This window comes from Podarcis filfolensis (genome assembly GCF_964270895.1).
Source record: "Podarcis filfolensis genome assembly, chromosome: 12".
Lineage (NCBI taxonomy): Eukaryota > Metazoa > Chordata > Lepidosauria > Squamata > Lacertidae > Podarcis > Podarcis filfolensis.
Genome location: NC_139614.1, coordinates 14,888,677 through 14,912,745, shown reverse-complemented (window position 1 = coordinate 14,912,745; position 24,069 = coordinate 14,888,677). Strand labels below are relative to the sequence as shown.

At 42.8% G+C, this 24,069-nt stretch overlaps 1 protein-coding gene across 1 annotated transcript in view; it reads left to right on the top strand.

Annotated features, from left to right (window-relative positions):
- The window catches only part of CMTM8 (CKLF like MARVEL transmembrane domain containing 8), a 31,637-nt gene that overhangs the window by 5,855 nt on the left and 1,713 nt on the right, over window positions 1-24,069 (top strand). The gene's annotated exons all lie outside the window — the stretch shown is intronic.

Sequence of the window (24,069 nt, the reverse complement as noted above, 5' to 3'; positions counted from 1 at the left end):
TGTGACTCAGGATCATGGGTTCGAGTCACAAGTTGGAAAAAGGAATCTGGCATTGCAGGGGGTTAGACTAGATAGCCCTCGTGGTCCCTCCCAACTCTACAATTCTATGATTCCATGCCAGTGTTTGTGGTCACCTTCACTTTCAGGCCTCAATGAAAAAAATGACCTGAAGAGGGCTGAATATATGCTTCAACAGGCAGACAAACTGGGCTGCAAACAGTTTGTGACTCCTGCTGATGTGGTTGCAGGCAATCCTAAACTTAACATGGCCATCATTGCAAATCTCTTTAATACGTACCCTGCCCTGCAGAAGCCCGAAAGTTCTTCTTATGATGTCAGTTTACTGGAAGGTGAGCTGATGTAACAAACACTGATAGTGACATTAGAGAATGATGAATAATGCTCAATTATTTCATATTGGGATGTTCAGAATTTCCTTGATATTTAGCCAGTGTGGTGTAGTGGTTAAGAGCGGTAGTCTCGTAATCTGGTGAACCAGGTTCGCATCTCCGCTCCTCCACATGCAGCTGCTGGGTGACCTTGGGCTAGTCACACTTCTCTGAAGTCTCTCAGCCCCACTCACCTCACAGAGTGTTTGTTGTGGGGGAGGAAGGGAAAGGAGAATGTTAGCCACTTTGAGACTTCTTCGGGTAGTGATAAAGCGGGATATCAAATCCAAACTCCTCCTCTTCTTCTTCTCCTCCTCCTCCTTCTTCTTCTTCTTCTTCTTCTTCTTCTTCTTCTTCTTCTTCTTCTTCTTCTTCTTCACTATGCTCTTTCTTGCAGTTATTGCCTATCTCTTGTAAAGGATAGAACCATACACTAAGCTACCTTCAGCAACAGCATTCCTCTAGGTCAGGCCAGTCCAACTTTTCATACCAAGTGGACTGCAAGAGTACTTAAACATGGAATTCATAGCCGGGGCTGTGCGTCTTCCTTGTCAAGTACACCTTTAAAATAGTGCCTTATAGTGAAGCCGAAAGGGAAATAGGTGTGAGGCTCTGGCAGGGTCCTAGAGCCCTCCCACCTTCTTCCCAAAGTTGGGAAAGTTCTACACTTTGGCAAGGAGATAGGATGACTCTGGGACCCTGTTAGAGACCTCATGTCACCTTCTCAAAGCCCAGGAGGGCTGTTGGTGGGGAAGGGGGTATCAAATGTTGCTGGAGCGCCAAAACAGTCCTTGATGGAGCGCCAAAACAGTCCTTGAGGGATGTCTTGTTTGGTGCCATTATTGTACCTTTAGTAACATGTTGTTATCTTCTTAGTTAAAAGAGTGAAAGTTAATATAGAGCTAAGAGTAGCATTCGAAATTCACCAGGTGCCAGTTACATTTTGCATCTGGCTATTGGCCACTCGCAGCCAAGTGAAGATGTCTGGGCACCAGGATGTCACCGGACGCCTCCACCTTCTGGAGGTGTCATAGCTGAGGATCCTTGGATCTGGACTGTTTTAACACACTAATACCCCATCCTGTAGAATTCTATATTTTATCTGCAAAATCAGAATGAATTTCAGGAACCAAAAAGTCGTGTTTTTCAATATGGCTTTCTGGCCACCTGATCCCAAAATGGCAAGTAGGCATTTCTGTTTTGGTGGCTGCAACCCTCTTCCTACACTTGAGTAGGACCCTGGCAGAGACACATGCCTGACTGGCATGTTCTCTCCCTCCTGGTCTTCCTTCAAAAGCTTTCTTCAGCCCGAACATCACAGCGACCGATGCCAACAGACACCGGCACACTCGGGGATCCGCAGAGTCTTCGCAGCTTGCGTAACAGACCTCAGCAACTCAGCATTTTGGCTAATCTACTTTATTTACATATAAACACACATGGAGCACGGCAACATGGCTCCCTCTCTCTCTAGCATCAGACAGCAAAGAGAAAGGACAAAGGACAATAGTCCCACTTCACGGAACACAGTAACACAAACATCCTGTCTCTGTCACTTCCCACTCTGTGGAATCAAAACATACACCGTCATGTGATAGACAACAATCCTATGACTGTAATCACGGAGCAGGAATTCTAACAGTTTATGCAGCCATTTGGCACCTAGCTTACATATCTGAGTTTCTAACACTGGCTAAGTGTAAAAATACTGTATTTTATTTTATTTTTAAAAAATTGGATCATTGCTACTGAACACAAATTAGGGACTTTTCTGAGGGCAGGGACTGTTTTACTCCTGATTTTTGTAATAAACTCTGGGGGCCTTTTGGATAAATGATTTGAATACTATATAGGGCAAGCTCTCTCCATCCCTCTGTCTGTTCCCATAAAGCTTCCCTTGTTTATTTTTTCCTGTGATGCAGGTGGTGCCTCTCATAAGGCATTATGTTTGTCTTTCCAGTAATCTTATGATTAAATGATGAGACACTTCCAAGCTGTTACAGATCTTGTTGCAGAATGTCCAGGTTGCCAAGGATGTGGTCCATGTGTTTACTTTCTGTACAGGACGTTTGAGAGGACACACGTTTTACTAGTAAGCTTAATGTTCAGAGGCTACCAAAACCTGACTGTAGAATTGTTACAGGAAAAAGCAGAAGATAAACCTGAAGCTTGACTAATTTCTTGCCAGAGATTGCACTGGAGTTCCATTGCTACCCTTTCTAATGTGGAATTTTAAGATGAATTTTTCTTCTTATCTCAAAAGGGGAAATATTTACAGTGGTACCTCTGGTTACGTACTTAATTTGTTCCGGAGGTCCGTTTTTAACCTGAAACTGTTCTTAACGTGAAGTACCACTTTAGCTAATGGGGCCTCCCGCTGTGCCGCTGCCATGCGATTTCTGTTCTCATCCTGAAGCAAAGTTCTTAACCCGAGGTACTATTTCTGGGTTAGCGGAGTCTGTAACCCGAAGCGTATGTAACCCAAGGTACCACTGTAATGGCATTTTGGGTGAAATCATGTGCCTTTTGCAAATCCTATCTGGTTTTTGTGGACCTCTCAAGGGGGAGCGCTGTGGAGACACGGGTGGCACTGTGGATTAAACCACAGAGCCTAGGGCTTGCTGATCAGAAGGTTGCGGTTCGAATCCCCGCAACGGGGTGAGCTCCCATTGCTCAGTCCCTGCTCCTGCCAACCTAGCAGTTTGAAAGCACATCAAAGTGCAAGTATGTACCGCTCCAGCAGGAAGGTAAACGGCGTTTCCGTGTGCTGCTCTGGTTCGCCAGAAGCAGCTTAGTCATGCTGGCCACATGACCCGGAAGCTGTATGCCGGCTCCCTTGGCCAATAAAGCGAGATGAGCGCTGCAACCCCAGAGTCGTCCACGACTGGACCTAATGGTCAGGGGCCCCTTTACCTTTACCAAGGGGGATGCATGAGGGCAACTGAACTGCTTCACTTGGCCCAAAAGAGCAAATAGCTGCAGCTCTTCCAGCAGTGAGACTAGTGTTTCAGCCGTACTAGTGTTTCACCCCCAAACCAGTTTTATTGCTGAATGCGAACTGCAGATTTTAAGAAGTAAAATCTTCCCAAGAACATCTAGCAACAGAGTGTTGAGGACATCAACCTCCTGATTGCATCTGTCCTATACACTTAAGGTCACTTCATTTTTGAAATCTTTGTTTTATATACACTAAAAGTGGGGGAGGGGAGCAAAGTACTCCGTGAATATTTGACTTAGCACCTACTCTTCCTGTTCAGGTAAAATTCCCAGTGTAGTCAAATTTCAGAAGGTAGCAGATCTGTAAATTTTGGGTGAGTTGTTTGTTTCTTTCCTTAACAAGGTGGCTATTGGGCGGTCTTTTAAAAGAAGTTACATTGTTATTATCTTTTCTTCATAATGAATAATCAGAACTCTGCGTGAGCGTGTTCCATGTTGTGTTTGTGTGTGCATGTGTGCATACATATTAGGTTGCTTTGAAAATGTACAATTCTTTTAAACTCTGTCTCCTGACAGACCTATAACTGTCCAGTATGTTTCCTTGAGAAATATAATTTGCTGTGCTTTATTGTGGGCTGTGGTTTTTTTGGGTGTGGGTCATAAAAGCGGGAGGTTGGTGGTGTCAAAAACAGGGGAAAAAAATGAAAGGTGAGACATGGAATGAGCCCAGCACATCAAGAAAATGATGGAGAGATTGACAAGGGAATGAATGATCATTCAGTTCACATTTGGATTGAATGAAGGGCTAACGAAACAAAAAACACCAAGACAGCAATGTGTACTCAGTGCTCATATGGAGGAAATTCTCTGGTCTTTTAAAAAAGGGTGTGTGTGTGTGTGTGTGTGTGAGTGAGTGAGTGAGTGTGTGAACAACCCCTGACTTGCAGCACCCACCTATGCAAGCTTACTTAAAGGTAAGCCCCAGTGTGTTCAGTGAGATTTACTCCTAAGCAGTGCTGTTTTTTCTGGAAGAAGGCGTGCTGGAACTCATCATGAATGCCTCCCTTGTTCTCTTATAATAGCAATGGCGCCCACCTGAGAGGTGCGGGAACTCAGTTCCAGTGAGTTTCGGCTGAAAAAAAGAAGCCCTGCTGCTAAGTAAATGTGTAGTCTTAAAGTATTCTTCCTATTTTGTTTTTGGCTTCCGTCATATGCAGGTAGAGGCTACTATAACTGAAACTAGCAAATGTCAGTTAGTGTGATGGATAATCCATCCTTTGATACGCATGACTGAGACCATAGAGACAGAAAGCAGAAATAAATGAACAGTTGTTCTTAATGCATTTTGTGAATCGGCACCTGTGATTGCTTGCGCGGGGGCTCCCGCCTCAAGCCTTCTCTTGAGCAGTCGGTGCCATATAATTGTGAATGACTAGTTTAATTATTAAAGGACATATAACCGCAAAACATGTTGCTGCGTATAGGTGCACTTGTATAACTGTGTGCATAACTTGCTCAGTCAAGGGAATTGTACAGCAGTTAGGGTTACAAATCTCACGAAGTTGCTCCTTGTCTTGATCCCTGAGAAAGACGTTTCTGAATTCCTATCTGCTGATTAGTCAAGACATTTTAGCCAAAGGTAAAACCTATCTACCTCTTTAGAGATACTCATAAGCATGAGACTTTTAAAGTGGCCAGATCTCTTGGCCCTTTCTGTGCCATTATTATTATTATTATTATTATTATCTGCAATTGCACAGTTTTGATTAGATTCAAGCCATCCACCTTTGCCTTAAATGTACTAGAGGTACCTATGCATATAAATTTCTACTTAATATTTTATACATGCAAATTATTATTATTATTATTATTATTATTATTATTATTATTATTATTATTAAAGAAATTGCTTCAAAGTGCACAGTGTTTGTGAGATTCCAGCCATCCACCTATGCATTAAATGCGTAGGTACCAGAGGTATCTATGCATATAAATTTTTACAAACAAATGCAAAATAGCATCATGGGCTGTGTGCCCCAACTCTTTCACCTATCTAGCAACTCCTCCACCCCACTCAGTGGGTGAGTAGCCAAGATTATTGGCATGTAATCTGATACTGATGTACAGTGGTACCTCTAGTATATACGCTTCAGGTTACAGGCTCCGCTAACCCAGAAATAGTACCTCGGGTTAAGAACTTTGCTTCAGGATGAGAACAGAAATCGTGCTCTGGTGGCACGGCAGCAGCAGGAGGCTCCATTAGCTAAAGTGGTGCTTCAGGTTAAGAACAGTTTCAGGTTAAGAACGGACCTCCAGAACGAATTAAGTACTTAACTCGAGGTACCACTGTATAGTATAATATCCTTACAAAACTTTATTTGGTTGTTTGATCTGTCGTAAGGCAACGTTGCTCTACAATAACGACTTGATACAAATTCAGTATTCCAGTGGGTATCAATTATGATATGGAACAAAACCACAGGAAGTCTTTTGACACCTGGGAATTTTATTTGTTTATTTTTATTTTAAATCTTGTAGGATGGGCTTCCATGGGCCAGAGCCCACTTCATTAAACACACTAAAGTCTTGCCCTCAGTCAGCAGATCGTCTGCATGGAAGAATGATGGGATAGGGAGCAAAATGTTATTACAAAGCGAGACCAGAGGGCTTAGCAACCCTAGAGTTAGTAGCAGATGTGTCAAAGTATTATTTAGAGCACTAAGGACAAGGAGAATCAGTCAAAAAGAGTAAAAGATCCAATGTGCTGAGTCTTCACCTTCCTGTTTATAAAATATCAGCTGTTAACCCCATGATATTTTATATAAAAGGGGTAGAGGGGTAGTTTTGCTGGGGTGGCAAGGCGGGATGAAAATGGTGAGATAGGGATTGAGAGAGAAGGTGGGGGCAGAAATAGGGGGCTGCCCTCTGCCTGCCACCCCCATTTTTATAAGGACAAATTGCCATTACAGATTATATCAATTGATGCATGTCTAAAGCTTATTTTCCCTTTCTCTTGATAGTAGAAATGTCTAAGAGCAAGAAGTCGTTGATCCTTTCACCTGTTGGGAATGATCAAACCAGACAATGTGCAGTGAGTCACACAATACTTTAATGAGCTTGTTGGGGATTTATTTCTAGAATCTGGTTATCATCAGACATGACCAGACGCATTGTGCAAAACCCATTGGCTTGTCTCTTTGTCCAACGGAAAAGGGCTGTAGGCTCAAATATTTGCAGAGCAAGATAATCTCTGGGAGGTAATGGCCCTGCTTTAGAAAGTGCCATTGTTGAGACCAGTCAAAACTCATTTCATCACTCACAAGTGATTAATGAAGCCAAATTCTTTAAGTTAGTTACATGTTGGCATTTATGTTCTCCTTATAAGATTACATGAAGAAGTAGAGTTTCAGAGGTGATATGGCTATGTACTGTATTTTGTTTCAATGCTTGGTAAGATCTCAGAAGCCATGGGAATTTCTGGAGAAGTTTTGGAGTAGTTTGAAAGGATCGCAGTGTTCATGTAGCATATTGGGTCTTTCCAGCAGTAGGATAAATTAGGCAAAACAGTAAAAATGGCAGAATAAATTAGACAAATTGACCCAGGGGAAGTTAAGCACTTCTAAGACCTTGTGGTTTCAACAGAGCATTAAGCACATCCTTCAATTTCCACCAGGCTTATAAAAGGGCTTTTAACTTTGCATGAATTGTGTCCTTGGTTTCTAAAACTTGTAGAATTCAGTTCTTATTTTCACAGTTTGGGGCCCCTTTGGTGCAGAAACTAGATCTGAAAATAAGCTAGCAGGTAAATTTTCATGGTTTCAATTTGAAATAGTAATAGAAAGTCTTACTTTCCTATATCAGAACATAAGGAAAACTGAATGAGGAGAGATGAAAAAGGGGAGAGTCCCTTTCTCATGGCTGTTCCAAACCTTCTCCAGGAATGCACAGTAGAGTTTGAGTTCTAGGAAAGATGGGGTCGTGAAGGAAAGAGACCCCCCTGTTCTAAAGCTCCCCTAAATATTTCAGAGGTACTATGGCCAACACACATTGTGGACTTCCAAATGTTCCCAAAAACCTGGTTTACCTTTGAAAGCTTTAAAGGTTGGAAATGGGGGAAATCCTTGCATCTGCTCACTGGTGGTCATAGTGGGGAGATAGAGATTGTCCTCCTGCCGTGACTTGGGAAGGCAGGTAATGTTTGCATGGTGGTTAATGCAAAAGTACACTTTTTAAAAAAGAGATGGGTTTTTGGTCATAGTTGGTATAACTAAATCCTATTTGATCAGCAAAGCAATTTCAATGCAATGATTAGAGAAAACAGTGATGGCCATTTCAGCCGAAGATCTACAAAGCCAGGAAATGGGAAGCTAAGGCTGATGATGCCTTAACACAAATGCAAAAATATCTTGCAACGTTGTAATCACAAGCTGTGCTTGATTACAACTTAACCTTCCACAACAACAACTTTTCCTTGGTCTTTCAGACCCAAATCCAGATGAGGCAGATGAAATGTCAGGAACCAGCAAAGATGCACTATGTTGCTTAATAATAATAATAATAATAATAATAATAATAATAATAATAATTTATTATTTATACCCCGCCTATCTGGCTGAGTTTCCCCAGCCACTCTGGGCGACATCTGAGCTGTACTGTATTGCTAGAGGAAACCTCCTGTGAGTTGACCTATGTCTGTTTGTCATTTACATCAATAACTAACAGGATGGATTAAACAGAGGGGGGCAGGTGCCCTTCTGTCACTCCCCTCCCATCCTTATGCTGGCTCAGAGCAGAGGACATATTTGTGTGGCACCACAGCAAGTATGGGGAACCTGTTCTGGTGGTGGCTAGAGGGCGATGTCTTTATTCCCCTCACCCATGATGGGCCAAAGCTGAAAGGTAGGCAGAGCTACCTACCTGCCAGTCAACTGACATCATAGTGACAACACCCCGGAGATGCTATCCGGTTGTCAGGACTTCAAAAGCCAACAGCAGGACTGTCAAGCGGCCCTTTGAGAGCATACCAACACAGGGAAGTTTACAAAGAAGGGCACCACATTGCTTCTTTAAACCATGGGTATTTTAAGAAGAGGGACGCGGGTGGTGCTGTGGGTGAAACCACAGAGCCTAGGACTTGCCGATCAGAAGGTTGGCGGTTCGAATCCCCGCAACGGGGTGAGCTCCCATTGCTTGGTCCCTGCTCCTGCCAACCTAGCAGTTTGAAAGCACATCAAAGCGCAGTTAGATAAATAGGTACCACTCCGGCGGGAAGGTAAACGGCATTTCCGTGCGCTGCTCTGGTTTGCCAGAAGCGGCTTAGTCATGCTGGCCACATGACCCGGAAGCTGTACGCCGGCTCCCTCGGCCAATAAAGCAAGATGAGCGCTGCAACCCCAGAGTTTGCCACGACTGGACCTAATTGTCAGGGGTCCCTTTACCTTTACCTTTATTTTAAGAAGAAGCCAGGAGAGTTTGAGGGATGCTCTCAGCTACCCATCAGTTGATGGGACAGAAGTGTGCCTTTACACCCTCTACAGTTCAAAGAAGAAGCAGGGAGCGAGGCTGGAGGCAGCAGCATGCCTTTCTTGATCAGTGGAACAACTTTTAAATCTCACTCTTGCCTTTCCCACACCTGGTATCTTTTCTGACACCAGAGGGGTGTGTGTGTGTGTGTGAAGGCTACATTTGGTCCATGGGTCAGTTGTTCCCCTGTCCCGCACTACAGGAAGATTAAATGTAACAAGAATTCAAGCTTCTTAATCTGGATTTGGAACTGCAGCACAGTGAAAAGAGAAATCTTCACTGGCTCACATGTTGATATTTTTGCCAGCAGTTATATACTGCAAAGCATCTTTGGAACCTGAGATTCTTGGTGGAAAGAAAACAGGCTGGGCAATAAAACCACCCTTTTCCAGCAATGCTGTTTCTTTATTTTAGACTGCACTTCCCAATACCACTTCACAACAGAAAATGTTTGTATGCCATGGTTTGCGAGCTCGGCTGTCTAAACTATATGCAGGGGTGGTGAGCAGTGATTTTGAGCAAGTACAGGTTGCTCGGTTTATATTACAGTGCATTTGAAGGCCAGTAACTCTCCGCCCCCCCCAAAAAAACACACCCACCCACCCAACACTCACAATAACTGTGGGATAAGAGAAGAAATAATTCAGGCTCTGCATAGTGTACTGTGCTGAACAATATTGGACTTGACAGTCTTGACATATAGTGGCTTTTAAATGCCAGGAAAGGTCTGCCGGTCTTGCAGTCAATGGAATTGCCTTTAGATTCTCTTGCCTTGCTTTCTTTTTGCAATTTTCCTATCTCGGCACTGGAAACCTGCTCCGATGTGGCGCTTCTTTAGCTCTACATTTTCACAAGGTCCGCTGGAAGCAATTACAAAGCATTTCCATACAAACAGCAATGCTAATTTATGACGTGTTCAGGTTGGAACTAAATTATCATGTTATTCTACTTAAGAGCTGGTTTGGGGTGTTGTGGCCAGCTCCCTTGTGCATTTAACTCCTCACATGAACAGTGTAACACAGGGAAACAAAGGAGGATGTGTGCTGTTTTGCAGATCTCCTGGGCTGAACAGGATGTCCAGTGAAACAGGGCGTCTAGCCGATTAAAGTTCTAAGAAGCTTGTCCACCAGTGTTACATTGTTCATGGGAGTGGAATAGAGGTGGGCAACCATTTCATTCCATGAAGCCATATGTGATGGTGGGTGGGACTTGAACTGGATGGGGGGTAAATTCATAGACATTCATATAGGCACACCTCCCCATTTGTGTACCATTCTCTCTTGACAAAATTACATTTCCCCAGTGTCAGGGAACTGCCATTGGCTCAGGGGCGGGGGGGCGGGGAAGGAGGATGGATTACAGAGAGCCCCCAAAGATCGTGGGAAGCAGCACCTCCTCAGCAGAAGAAGGACGCCACACCTCTAGTGGGGAGGAGGCACAGGGCTCGGAGGAGGCGAGGTGGTGCCAGGACACCTTGCCTGAGCAAAGCGGGGAGGAGGGAGGTCCCCCCTTACCCACGCCTTTCTTGCGTAGTAGGCTTTCGCGCAGAGAGGGGAGGCATAGGCTGGGGGTCAAGAGACTACTCTGCTGGGGAAGATTTAAGGACCGCCCACTCTCAGATTCTGCTAGTGAATGAGCAAGACGTGGAATAGAGGCGTTCTGCATTGTAAAGGTTTTTAGCACCAATAATAAAGCTTTAGAACAGACCAGTGAGGCACCTTGCCTGATTGCTCTTGAGCAACCACCTGATAGCCTTAACACCCAGTTTGCCAAACAGCTTTTGGGAAGGCTGTGGAGAACATAACTTTTTGTGAGTGCATTATTATTATTATTATTATTATTATTATTATTATTATTATTAATATTCCGCCTATCTAACTGAATTGCTCCATCCACTCTGGGCGACTTCCAACAATTAAAACATTAAGCACAGTAAAATATCAAACATTAAAAACTTCCATATACAGGGCTGCCTTCAGATGTCTTCTAAAAGTCAGATAGTTGTTCATTTCCTTGACATCTGATGGGAAGGTGTTCTACAGGGCAGGCATGACTACTGCGAAGGCCCTCTGCCTGGTTCCCTGCAACCTCACTTCTTGCAGGGAGGGAACCACCAGAAGGCCCTCAGAGCTGGACCTCAGTGTCCGGGCTGAACGATGGGGGTGGAGACGCTCCTTCAGGTATACTGGGCCAAGGCTGTTCAGGGCTGTAAAGGTCAGCACCAACACTTTGAATTGTGCTCAGAAGCGTACTGGGAACCAATGTAGGACTGGTATTATTCAGCCCTGGCAGCTGCTCATTCTCCGATGATCTTGCAAATATGTATTTATGGAGGCAGGCAGGCAAGCAGGCACCTGACCTTATAAAAAGCTGAATGAATGAATTAATGAACGATGTTTTGGCCGCTGCCAATATGTTGCCATTTGTTCAAGCAGATTGCTTGATGGCTGTTGTTACGGATTTTTCTACCTGCCTGGTTTTAGATGTTTAATTCTCGCTTGGTATTTTGGTCTCTCTTTTGCTGTTGTCAGCCACCTTCAGCACCCTCTGGTGGGACTGAAACTGAAAAAAGAAACAGAGAATTGTGTGTGGGTGTGTATCAAGAGAGAGAGCTCTGTGCTCAGGCCTCAATTATGGCTCCTCTTTTGACCTGCAAGGAATGCGTTTTACCTCTCCAAGGACTGTGCAATAAAATGACGAACAGTGCTGGGAAAGCGGATGGGGGAAAGTGTTTGTTCCTCTTAAATATTAAAACTCAGTGGCATTAAACAAAGCTAAGCTTTGGGAGACTCGGGATAAATGAAAGATGCACAGGACATAGTTAAACTATAGCGTTTGCTCCCAGAAGAGGCAACGATGTCCACCATCTTGGCTGGGTTTAGAAGAGGATTAGACAGGGATAGTGGGTAAAGACCTGTAAAACATATTTTTATGTATGCAACAACAGCGGCAAGAGTCTTAATAGCACAAGGATGGAAGAATGAGGAAATCCCGATGAAAGAAAAACTGATGGATTATGCGGAATTGGCAAAACTGACACACAAACTATGTGATAAGGATAACTGTGACTTCAAAGACGAATGGGAACCTTTTATGAAATATTTGAAGAAGCAACAAAATGGAACTGGACTCTTTGGCAGGTTTTGAATAAACATTCACAAACTGTTTATTGTAATATATACAACTTGAGGATTTTTACAATTTTATAACATGCAGATAGAAATATGTGTTGAGAAACCAGAGAAAGGAGCTGAGGGAAGTCCGGGGGTGGGATGGGAGGTTGTGGGGGGGTGTTTTGTCTGAGGGGGGGAAATGGAGGGGGAAAATAATAATAATGTGGATGATGTATTTTTGATAAAACTATTGTGTTGAAATTTCCAATAAAAAAATAAAATAGAAGAGGAATAGACAAATTCATGAAGGATATGTGTATCAGGGTTTCTAACTGATGACTATGCTTTACCTCGGCTGCCTGAGGCAGTTGGCCCCTGAACACCATTTTCTGGGAACTGTAGATGGGAATAATGCTGTCCTGCTTGAGTCATGATTGAGGGCTTCCCATAGGCATGTGGTTGGCCTTATCAGCAGGCTTTTCTTATGTGTAAAGGTAAAGGTAAAGGTACCCCTGCCCGTACGGGCCAGTCTTGCCAGACTCTAGGGTTGTGCGCCCATCTCACTCAAGAGGCCGGGGGCCAGCGCTGTCCGGAGACACTTCCGGGTCACGTGGCCAGCGTGACATCGCTGCTCTGGCAAGCCAGAGCCGCACACGGAAGCGCCGTTTACCTTCCCGCAAGTAAGCGGTCCCTATTTATCTACTTGCACCCGGGGGTGCTTTCGAACTGCTAGGTTGGCAGGCACTGGGACCGAGCAACGGGAGCGCACCCCGCCGCGGGGATTCGAACCGCCGACCTTTCAATCGGCAAGCCCTAGGCGCTGAGGCTTTTACCCACAGCGCCACCCGTGTCCCTTTTCTTATGTGTATCCTAGAACAATATGAAGTCCATAATTTTTAGGGTTCATCAGAATTGCCTGGAAATTTGAGTTGAGGAAAACAGGAGAGCTGGACATAGATTGGGGCTCTGATCTGACAGGCAGTGCCCAAATGCACACTGCTTGTTCCATAGGCAAAGAATCTAAATAATTTGTTTGTTTGTTTTTAATTTATTTAATCATTTTTTCAACAACCGCAAAAGACACATACAACAAAAACCATAATAACACTACTAACATAATTTGACAATTCAACTTTGAATACCGATATACCTAGGACTACACCTTTCTAACAATATTTCCCCAGCTCTCCTCCCCCTACCTCCCACCACTGTCTGCCTTATCGCTTAAATATTCCTTCCAGATTTCTTCATATTTATCCATTCTTAATTTGTGTCGACATGCAATTCGTTCATATGTAGCTACTCTGTCCATATTATCAATCCATGTGCTGAATGGAATCTTTTTGCGGCTCTTCCAATTCATCAAAACAAGTTTTTTTGCTTCTAATATGGCGCAGTACATACATTTTTTTGATCCCTTGTAATCTCCCACGTTTCCGGAATATAATTTAGAATTAAATTCAATTCCCCTAAATAACAATTTCTTTTTATTACTCTTGCTATAACTATCCTCACCTCGCACCAAAATGATTTTATCATCGGACATTTAATCATCATATGTACTAAGTTCGCATTTTTACTCCCACATCTCCAGCAGTTGTCTGCTATATTTTTTTTCTGGTATAGTTTTGCTGGAGTCCAGTGGACTCTGAATATTGTTTTCTGTTGTATAAGTCTTATACTAAGGATCTAAATAAATTGTTTCCAAATTTGCCCATTGGGTTATTTGGAATAACAGTTCTGATGCAGCAGCAAAAAAGCTAATGCTATTCTAGGTGGCACCAACAGAAGGATAGCGTCCAGATCAAGGGAAGTAATAGTACCACTCTATTCTGCCTTACTCAGACCATACTTGGAATACTGTGTCCAGTTCTGGGCACCATAATTTAAGAAGGATGTTGACAAGCTGGAACGTGTACAACCAAGAAGATCAAGGGTCTGAAAACTAAGCCTTATGAAGAGCGCTTGAAGGAGCTGGGTATGTTTAGCCTGGAAAAGAGGAGACTGAGAGGAGATATGATAGCCATCTTCAGATATCTTAAGGGCTGTCACATGGAGAAGACAGCATGCTTCTTTTCTCCTGCTCTGGAGGTTAGGACTCGAACCAGTGGCTTCATGTTACAAGAAAGGAGATTCCAACTAAACATTTGGAAAAACTTTCTGACAGTAAGAGCTGTTCGGCAGTGGAACAGATGCCCACGAGAGGTGGTGGGCTCTCCTTCCTTGGAGGTTTTTAAGCAGAGGCCGGATGGCCATCTTTCAGGGATGCTTTAGCTGAGATTCCCGCCTTGCAGGGGGTTGGACTAGATGACCCTTGGGTCCATTCAAACGCTACAATTCTATGGAGTTTTAGAAGTTAACGTTTGCACTGCTTGATCTATACCCTGAACGTGTTTTGCTGCAAATTGTCTAGAGGAGAACGTTCACGCTTCTGTTGGATTATGCAGAGTAGCTGAAAGTACTTTACTTCACAAGCATAAATGAAGGTTCTGTTGGGATTCGCAGGATACTGAGTAAGTCTGCAGGCTTCAACAGGATGATGCAATACTCTGTGAAGTGCTGGGTCAGAGTGACTCAGCAGGAGTGTGATTAATGTGATTGGCTATCACCTGTTTTAAAAAGGAAAGCCTGTTCAACAGTAACTGTGGTGGTTGTGCTGTGGTGTGGTGGTGCTGTGGTGGAGAGTATTCGTTTGCCTTAAGGAGCAGGTGCTCTGTATGGACTGTTTTTGTAAATACTTGTATATAGCTCACATTAAAAAGACTGCACTGGAAAAAACCTGGGACTCTGAGCGTTTCGCTGAAAGCGCCGCGAGGAATTCGCGACAGGTTCCAGTCTTCTTATTTAAAAAACATGAATAGTCTTGCGGAAGGGATTTAGAATTTGGTTTTGTTTTGTTTTTCACTTTGAGGTTGTGGATTGAGTTTTGTTTTCTTGTTGCATTTATCTCACTTTTCAGTTTATGTATTCATGTTTCATTTTGCATTCAAATTGTTTTCATACTTGTTTCTTGTAAGCTGCCAAGAGAACTTGTGGTGCAGCATGCAGATGTCATAAATAAGACATACAGTACAAAAATTTAGAATTGTTCTTAAATGGTTTCTTTGAGAATATGTTAATGCATCTGTTGTCTGGTTGGACCATATTTCCATTTTGTCTCTGCCTCATTTAGATGTTCGGCTTTTATTGCAACAGGAGTCAATGCAAATCTTGTTTCTAACAAGTGTTAGGAAAAGCTTTTTCTCATGTTAGAAACAGATTCACAGAACAATGATGGTGCCAGCTATATATAGATGGCGTAGCAGGAAGGTGGAGATTCAAAAAACAACAAAAAAGCTTGCCACTATTAATGAAGCAGATGTATACAGCATTGTTCTTTTGCAATGGTTAGAAACTCTTTAAACAAACAAACCAATGTAAATAAATCTTTGGTCAGGAGTTGTTAACAGCCACTGTTAGACATTCCTCAACAGAAAAGAAATGGGGGTCGGGAATGTCACTCAGATATTATTTAGGCATAGCACTGGCTCAGTAATACAATGGGATATTAAATCTGCAGCCGTTAAAAAGACAACTCTTCATTACAGTGTATTTGCATTTAAACAATATCAACGTAAATAAAACCTTTTAATATTAAAGGGCAAATTTTAGAACTGAAGTAAAAAAAAGAAAGTCCCAAGTTTCTTTTTCAAAGGGAATATTTTATGCAATTGCTTATACAAAGGACATACTTTAGTCTAGTATTTTACATTCCACACATTTTTTCCCCATGTGAAATATGAAATGTTAAAAGTCTCTCATAGGTTGACAGCCTGATCCGCATCCTGTTTAGTTGAAAGTGTAAGTCCTATGAATTGGAATTCATTTATTTATAAACTTTTTTTATATAGTGTACTGCTTTTTGGCTCTTACAAAGGGGACCCTAAAGCAGCTCATTTAAAAGCAAAAGGGAAATGGAATGAAAACAATCAAAATACAATGAAACTGAGAAACAGGATGAGACGTGCATCCAAGTGTACTTGGAGGTGAGATCAGAAAGAAGCTTCTAGCACAGTAGTTCTCAAACTTGTTTTTCTAGGCCACAATTTCAGAATAAAAATCTGTTCGCGCCTCACCAATTTTTTTATTGATATGAAATACTGTATTTTTTGGTGTATAACATGCCCCCGTGTATAAGACAACCCCTATTTTTGGGGATACCAAGTTAAGGAAATGGGGGGAGATTGCCCAGAGTTGTGGAGCTTTTCTTGGGGGGGGAGATTGCCCAGAGTTGTTGACCCATCGTCTGCCCGCTTGACGCAAACAGCCGCCAAAAATAATAATGACGAAGAATTTAAAAAACACTGTCTTATTCATGGAAAAATATGACACGTTGGAAAACAAAGTAGAAGCAAGCTGAAACAGTGAAGGTCTTAATTTGTTTTTGTAAGTCTGTTCCCTGGTTTTATGAAGTTATGTACCCAACTTTGAGCCAGTTGACAAGATGCAGCCTAATTGATAAGTTTCTGGTGGAATATGGCTGGTTCTCTGCAAGCTCCTTTGTTAGTGTGGAAGACGAGGGGGATAAACCTGGCGCCAGCTTCTGAGAAAAGTTATTCCATATTTTAAAATTAGGTTTAGTTGAGGAAAGAAATGTGGCACCAGAGTTGTTGGTTCATACCAGTGCTTTTCAACCAGTGTGCCATGGCACCCTGGGGTGCCTTGAATGATGGTCAGGGGTGCCACGGGCAGCGCTAGCCTCTCTGCCTCTTTCCTTCCCTCCCTCCTCTGATGCCCTCTCCTGTCTCTGCCTCCCAAAGGCTTGGACAGCTGTTTGTTGCAGCAGCGGCTGGCCAGAGGACTCCCAGGGAAAGGGGAGAGGAGGCTGAGGGACCACTCCACAAGGGAGCATGCTCAAAAAAGGGTGAGAGGCTGCCATCTCTGCAAGCAAGGGGTGACGTAACTGGGCTCCTGAGCCCCACAGTTGTGCCGCAGAAAGAATGTAGCTGGTCAAGGGAGCCGTGGACTCAAAAAGGTTGAAAACCTCTAGTTTATACCATAAGAGTTTCCACAGCTGTGACCCACATTTTGTTAGCTTACCTATTAAAAGATCTGGCTCATGAAAGTGTCTCTTCCGCCTCTTTTTGTTTCAGAAAAATTGCAAGGGACAGTATTTCATTTAAAAATAATAATTGCTCTTTAAAAAACCACAACATTTCCCTGGTTGTATGGTTTGGGTAAAAGAGGCTTTTGCCAGATCTCTGAGAACAGACTTGTAAGTTCCTGCCATGTATGTGTGTGTGTGTAAATATATACAGTGGTACCTCAGGTTAAGTACTTAATTTGTTCTGGAGGTCCATACTTAACCTGAAACTGTTCTTATCCTGAAGCACCACTTTAGCTAATGGGGGCCCCGCTACTGCTGTGCCGCCGGAGCATGATTTCTGTTCTCATCCTGAAGCAAAATTCTTAACCCAAGGTACTATTTCTGGGTTAGCGGAGTCTGTAACCTGAAGCGTATGTAACCTGAAGCATATGTAACCCAAAGTACCACTGTAAAAACATCAAAGTCGGAGCGGAATTCCTTTCGCTTGCTTTCCAGAACAATAGCTGTATTGGTCTCTGGTACTGAAATAATCTTTTATCCACCCATTTGAGAGCAAATCTACCAAATCTGGTGGGGCTTACTTCTGAATAAACTTGCATAAGCCTGGGAATTTTAATTTGAGGTTGTCATGATGAAGATTGAAGCCGGGCATCCTTTATTTTGAATTAGTTTAATCCATAACACCTTTGCCTGTGGCTCTTCCCATCGCCAGTATGCATCCCCTAACAGATTACTCTTGAGGGAATGTAGCCCTCAGCAGAAATATATATATATATATATATATATATATATATATATCACACACACACACACACACACACACACACTTTTCCTGATCCTGCAGTAGAGTTTTAGCTGTATTAACTGCTGGTGAACTCAGTTGTATTTGGACATGTCAGCAGCCTAACAGCTGGAGACACTCAGAGTACCTTTGCCCAAGCGAGTTGCCATCTATTTGCATTTTGCACTAGTCGCTGCTACTTAGGGAGTCCAGATTTTATCTGCAGTTCAGTGAAATTCAGACCCATTTGTTCTTGTGAAACCTAAGTGTGCTTTGGTGTGTGCTGAAGAACAATACTGGTGCCAGTGAAGATTTCAAGGAGATTCATTTCAGCAAGGAGGACGGAAGAGGGGGGGAAAGGAGGAAAGCTGTGTTTCTTTGATCTGATTCTGTCACAATTGTAAGAGAGCAGAGCAGACAGTCCCTTTTGTGTAAGGTCAAGTGGAGATCCTTGCAAGGATGGAGACCTTGGCTTTCTGATATTCTGCCAGAAGCAAACTGGGACAAGGCTTGAAAAAGGAAAACCAGGGTCTTTTCTCCCCAGTGGATCTGTGAGAGCCTGTTGCATTGTACTCCACTGTAGGAAACGAACATTCTTAATTGGGTAGGAAAAGTACTGGAACATTACAAAAACACTAATGTGTCACAGCTTTCCATTGAGAAATTCTGTTGTTTAGTCGTGTCCGACTCTTCGTGACCCCATGGACCAGAGCACGCTAGGCACTCCTGTCTTCCACTGCCTCCTGCAGTTTGGTCAAACTCATGTTGGTAGCTTCGAAAACACTATCCAACCATCTTGTCCTCTGTCGTCCCCTTCTCCTTCTACCCTCCATCTTTCCCATCATCAGTGTCTTTTCCAGGGAGTCTTCTCTTCTCATGAGGTGGCCAAAGTATTGGAGCCTCAGCTTCAGGATCTGTCCTTCCAGTGAGCACTCAGGGCTGATTTCCTTAAGAATGGATAGGTTTGATCTTCTTGCAGTCCATGGGACTCTCAAGAGTCTCCTCCAGCACCAGAATTCAAAAGCATCAATTCTTTGGCGATCAGCCTTCTTTATGTTCCAGCTCTCACTTCCATACATCACTACTGGGAAAAATTTCTCCATTGAGAAATAGGTATCTGTTTATTCTAGTTTAGAAGGGTGCAGGTTAAACCAGTGAAGAGTCTTCTTTGAGAAGGAAGAACCTTCCTTGGAAGTTTTTAAGCAAAGGTTGGGTGGCCGTCTCTTGTGGATGCTTTAGCTGAGATTCCTGTATTGCAGGAGGGTGGACTAGATGGCCCTTGGGGTCTGTTCCACCTCTATGGGTCTATGACATCTATAAGACTTAACAGTCTTATGCACATGCCATCCTGGGCCAGTGCCCACTTTGACAGTTGCATGACATGTTCTTAGTTGACAGGCTAAGTACAGTATATTCATGAGTACTAAGCAAAGCAGAGCAGAAGGTGGAGAAAAATTATTACAAGCCAGGAGGCCCAGCAAGGCAGTGAGGTGCATGTGTCTGTCACTTTATTATGCAGGGCATAAATGATAAGGAGAACTAGTCAAAATGAATAGAAGATCCAAGCCGAGTTGGTGCAACCCACCATCCAACCAGCGATGAATTTGCAAAGCCAGATGAATATTGTGTGAACAAGTCTAGATTGAGACAATTGCTTCCTGTAGTCAGCCAGCTGCTCCCTGTCTTGAGCCCAAGTCTGATTGTTGTTGTTGTTGTTGTTTAGTTGTTTAGTCATGTCCGACTCTTCTTGACCCCATGGACCAGAGCACACCAGGCACTCCTGTCTTCCACTGCCTCCCGCAGTTTGGTCAAACTCATGCTGGTAGCTTCAAGAACAACATCCAACCATCTCGTCCTCTGTCCTCCCCTTCTCCTTGTGCCTTCCATCTTTCCCAACATCAGGGTCTGAGCTGAGACTCCAGTACTTTGGCCACCTCATGAGAAGAGAAGACTCCCTGGAAAAGACCCTGATGTTGGGAAAGATGGAGGGCACAAGGAGAAGGGGACAACAGAGGACGAGATGGTTGGATAGTGTTCTCAAAGCTACCAGCATGAGTTTGACCAAACTGCGGGAGGCAGTGGAAGACAGGAGTGCCTGATAGTGCACATGAATTCCAACTTTGGAGCTTATCTTCATTAAATACCCTTGTGTTGAAGCACAGGGGCTTTCAAGTCTGTTACAGCATGTCATAGAATTGAGGAGTTGGAAAGGACACCGAGGGTCATCTAGTCCAAACCTCTGCAACGCTGGAGTCTCAACACATGGTCCCCCATCCAAATTGAATCCATACTGAACCCTGCTTAGCTCTGCAAATGTGCTAGCAGTTTTATTGCTGCGCCACTAGGTTTTTGAGCTTTGCCATATGTAATGCCTGATTTTTGTCCATTTATTCTGTTGCACAAAGATGTTCCTATTTCATCAATATGTGCATTGCCGGCAACAAAGTGATCGCACAGAGCTATTTTTCACAATGGATCTCTGAAATATAGTCCACATGTATTTGATTATCCAAGTTCTATGTTAGAGTCTGAAAACATAAACCTTTTTGGGGTGTTTATGGTTTTTTTGCGGGGGAGAGTTATGTCTTAACACGATCCAACACTGCTATAACAAATCAAGGTTTAGAAACTATCACACCAGCAATAGATTTGTATGCATCATATCTTTTATACGCTGCTACAGACTTGCTCTTTCCTTCATAAAGAAGTATCTCGGCAGAGGTTCAAGAATTGCAGGTTTATGGACACAAAAGTTCTTTATTGTGTTACTAACTTTCTCTCCTACTTGTTATTGTAATGACTTCTGAGATTGTTCAGTAAACAAACTTGGCTTGACTGCTCATCCCTCCACCTAAGAAATTGCAGAGGAGCCTATAGGATGTATTCCCATTTTATCATTGTAGTAACTTTATGAAGCAGATTAGATCAAGAGATAGCAAGTTGCATCTTGTTGCTTCTGAAGACAGGGTCTTTCATAGATGCAATGACCTGGTGCGTCTGAAATGTACTTGGCTCAACAAATGGTGATGTCCAAAACCCAGGACTGCAAACCATGGTTTGCAGGAACCATGGGAAACTGTAGTTTAAACAACCAGAAAGTATCCTCTCAAGGCAGGTGTGTGAGAGAAGGGGGAGCACCTCAGCTCATGACTCGCTTCCATTCCAACAAACCACAATTATTGAACTGGGGACATTTGAAATCTGTACCTGGCCATTATGTGAATGAGACCACACTCTCTATTGGACCAGGCAAAAAGTCTATGATCTATGGGCACATCAGTAGGAGGGGCTCTGGATATGCAGAATGCAAAACCCTTCCTCTATTCTCCTGACATCACACCAGGTGACATACTTACACTCAATTCTTACAAATGGTGACCGATGTCTCTTTAAAAGGGAGAAGAAAGGAAAGATTCCTCCCCTGTGTGTGAGGCTGGAAGTGCTTTTGATTCATGTTTCATCTGACATGGCTATGCCACCCACCCCCCTTCCATGTAGGATTTCTCTTTCAGTTACATTGCAAATCACTTTGAGATGCCTTATGGGGAAAGATTCATAAAGGCTCTGGCATAGCTCAGTTGGTAGAACGTGAGGCTCTTAATCTCAAGGTTGTGGGTTCAAGCCCCATGTTGGGCAAAAGATTCCTTCATTACAGGGGGTTGGACTAGATGATCACAGAGGTCCCTTCCAACTTTACCATTCTATGATTCTCTGAAATAAGGAAGGAATATTTCTAGTCCTCATCCATAACAAAAACATTTTTTTTCCTGATAAAGATGATCAACAAGATGTTCTTCTAGGCTTCGTGTGAGCTTTGAGGCACACTTCATTAATTTTGGTCTCAGCTTTGAGATATAATGGGTTCAGGGGTGTTTGACATTTTCAGCTGTTTCAGGAAAGCTGAACACTGTATTTTATTGAGCCTGACAAAACTCCAAAACAACATTACACATTTCTTGATTAGAATTTCGAAAAGGTCAGGCTGGCTGTTGGCTGATGACTTATGCTCAATCCATATCTGTATACTTGTGTGAAATGCAGCATTTCCACAGTGTTAAAAATGCCTCTTGCAAATTGATTTAAATATTCACAGGCCCAGCCAGCTAAGAAAATATATGAGGCTGTAACATGCGCACACACACACACACACACACCCACCCACCCGAGACATCTAGGGGACTTATCAGAACAACCCATTATTTGCTAGTTTGGTATGTCAAAAAAGTTGACTACCACAATTAGGCAAGCCTGCCTCATAATATCCTGTTTGCCCTCTGTGTTACAAGCCCTTTGCCCCTTTCGTGGTTTGTAGAATATGTTATGATTTCTTCTTGTCGCATTGCTTGCTGGATACTCAAGCCTAAAATAAATAATGAACACTTATTAGCCTATGTGGACAGGTTACCTCTAAGCAATGGTTAAGATAAACAGTGGAAGGGAGAGCAAAACGTGTCTGGCTGCCAACTTGCAAAGCATCATTTTTTTATTTAGGAAGCCAGTGTTAAAATCTGCAACTGGACCAATGAGAAAACTAGACCAGGGAAAGCAAAGCTAGCACCATGGGAAAGGAAAGGCTACAATAAAGCTCACAACTGTTTTTAATGCAAGAGAAAAGAAAAAAGAAAATCTGTTGCACCCTTATGTGGCTGTGGCAGTTAGAACTACTTTAACTAGATACTATTATAGATTAATTAAGGACGCGGGTGGCGCTGTGGTCTAAACCACAGAGCCTAGGGCTTGCTGATCAGAAGGTGGGCGGTTCGAATCCCCGCAATGGGGTGAGCTCCCATTGTTTGGTCCCAACTCCTAGCAGTTCGAAAGCACATCAGAGTGCAAGTAGATAAATAGGTACTGCTCCGGCGGGAAGGTAAATGGCGTTTCCTTGTGCTGCTCTGGTTTCGCCAGATGCTGGCCACGTGACCCGGAAGCTGTCTGCGAACAAACGCCAGCTCCTTCGACCTGTAGAGTGAGATGAGCGCACAACCCCAGAGTTGTCCGTGACTGGATACCTTTACAGGGGTACCTTTACCTTTATTATAGATCAGTTAGAAATTATAGTTATTGATCATTAATGGAGATTTGAAGAATTGGATAACTCAGTGATTACCACTGGTTATTTCAGAACTGGAGGTTTGATCAAGGCAAAAATCACAACCAAATTCTATCCCCTGTTTTTTAGAAACTGCTTTAATACCGCAGAAGACACATTTCTGTGTAGAACAATGGTGACCTCCAGTGGCAGAAGAAGCTTACTGGTATTAGAAATGATAGCAACTGATGACAACCTATATAAAAATATAACAATGAATATTAATTTGGCCTGTTACTAAATTAAAGAAACCACCCGTCAATTATTTAACACACTTTTCATTTGCATAAAATACTCCTACATATAAATGAACAAATATAAGATTTAAGGGTTTGGATAAGCGTGCCCAAAATTATACTAGCCCCTTTCTGTTGTTCCTCTTAAGTGTTAATTAGAATTAAGAAAAATGAACGTGTATGTAGGATGTGAAATATTCCTAAAATTCTATTATTGCTGTGTAAGTTAGCATTGCATTTGGATATATCCTGAGCAACGCTCAAATAATAATATAATAGTAGGTCCTTAAAAAAACCAAAGTAAAACAGCTTACCCTCTTTCTATAATATGAAAGTGTATGAAATTTTTGGTTTTAAGGCCTGTTAAATATGAGCATTTGGAACTGATATAATCCTAATGATTTGGAAAGATAGATTAAAGCTATTCAGACTTACATTTTCCTCAAGGTCATAGCCAGGGAGAGAGTAGATGATTCCATACATTATTTTGAATGTAGAATCTCTGCTGAGTTGACCAAACAAAACTCTCACTAAAGGATTCCAAACTTCATCCTACCTTACTATAGAGCTGTTTACCTGATGTTATTCATTTTGCCTAGCTTTCATTCTTTTAGATGATACAAGCAGTCTGTCTACTGAAATTGCCTCTTGTTTAACCATGGATGTTTTTGGGCTGTGAAATATTATTTAAATTGCTTTGGAAACAAATCTGTTGCGCTAACATTTGTACGAATCCTTTTCATATAGAAATCCCTCTTACGACAGACCTAGATGTGGTAAAATTCTGACTGCGCCGAAGTCAAACCTAATTCCCATTAACTGTGATAGGATAGGAGCTCTATCCTGTTCTGTGATTTCTGTGCCAGCAAATAACTGCTTAGAGTTGGCCTTCTATTCCAATAACCCATTTTCATG